Consider the following 1,832-nt stretch of genomic DNA (forward strand, 5'->3'; position numbering starts at 1 on the left):
ACCACTGAGGGCTGCTCACCTCCTCCCCATACTGTGCTGCCCAGTGCACCAGTCTGGGAGCTGACCTTGTCTGTGAAGACCGAGGCAAAAAAAGCATTGAGTACTTCAGCTTTTTCCACATCATCTGTCACTAGGTTGCCTCCCCCATTCAGTAAGGGTCCCACACTTTCCCTGACCACCTTCTTGTTGCTAACATACCTGTAGAAACCCTTCTTGTTACCCCTCACATCCCTTGCTAGCTGCAACTCCAATTGTGTGTTAGCCTTTCTGATTATACCCCTGCTTGCTCGAGCAATATTTTTATAGTCCTTCCTAGTCATCTGTCCAAGTTTCCACTTCTTGTAAGCTTCCTTTTTTGTGCTTAAGCTCACCAGAGATTTCTATGTTAAGCCAAGCTGGTTGCCTGCCATATTTGCTATTCTTTCTGCACGTCGGGATGGTTTGTTCCTGTGCCCTCAATAAGCCTTCTTTAAAATACAATCAGCTCTCCTGGACTCCCTTCCCCTTCATATTAGCCTCCCAGGGGATCCTGCCAGTCAGTTCCCTGAGGGAGTCAAAGTCTGCTTTTCTGAAGTCCAGGGTCCATATTCTGCTGCTCTCCTTTCTTCCTTTTGTCAGGATCCTGAACTCGACTATCTCATGGTCACTGCTGCCCAGGTTGCCACCCACTTCTACTTCCCCTACCAATTCTTCCCTGTTTGTGAGCAGCAGGTCAAGAGGAACACGGCCCCTAGTTGGTTGCTCCAGCACTTGCACCAGGAAGTTGTCCCCAACACTCTCCAAAAACTTCCCGGATTGCCTGTGCACTGCTGTATTGCTCTGCCAGCAGACGTCAGGGTGATTGAAGTCCCCCATGAGAACCAGGGCCTGTGATCTGGAAACTTCTGTTAGTTGTCCAAAGAAAGCCTCGTCTACCTCATCCTCCTGGTCCGGTGGGCTATAGCTTGTTCATATCCAGCATGAATTATGTGCTAATAGCAGAGCTGGTCAGAAAGTGGCATTTCTGTTTCATGAGAAATTTCAAACTTAAAAAAAATCATTCCAAATCAAAATTAAAAGTTGAAAGTTTGAAATTCCATATGGTGCAAAAATTCTGATTTTTTTTCAAAGTCAGAACCATCTAAATGTTTCATTTCAATAACGTCCAATCACTTCCTTTTGATAATGTCAAAGCATTTCATTTTGCTACAGAAAAAAACATTTCATTTTGGTAACATTGATTCATTGCACGTAGATTATTATATTGTAATATATTATAATGTCTAAATAAAATAAATCAGAACAAACTATTTCAATGTTATTGAAAGAAAACAAGAAAGTCAAAAAACAGTCTGCCTTTTCCCAATCAAAATCAACACATCCCCATGAAACATTTTAATTTGGACAAAATTGCATTTTTGATAGAAAACTCTTTCAGAGACATTATTTATCATTTATCAGAAAACTATCCTTTCATTTTAAAAAGCCTTCCACAGCATTGACCTCAGACTCCTGCAGCAGTGAGTCCCACAAGTCTCCAAATAGAACACATTCAAAGAAGCAATTGTATGTAAAATGTTTGTATGGGTCTGCTGGATTTTTAACAATGGTGTCATGAGCCCAATGTTAAGTGACCGTAAATTGCATTTCACTAGGAAGTCAGTTTCATTGTTGCACATTAACATTTCAATGTCTTTTCCTGGAGTCTGTTTATTTATTTGCTGCTCGACCTAGTGTTGCTTTCTCGGTTCAAAACCCACAAGTGATGCACAGATAGGATGACTCATGTTATTATCTGAAGGCAGATCAGTGGCCTGTTCAAAATGAATGTGTTGGTCTCTGTTTATTCATAG

Source organism: Eretmochelys imbricata, chromosome 1 (assembly GCF_965152235.1).
Source record: "Eretmochelys imbricata isolate rEreImb1 chromosome 1, rEreImb1.hap1, whole genome shotgun sequence".
Taxonomy (NCBI): domain Eukaryota; kingdom Metazoa; phylum Chordata; order Testudines; family Cheloniidae; genus Eretmochelys; species Eretmochelys imbricata.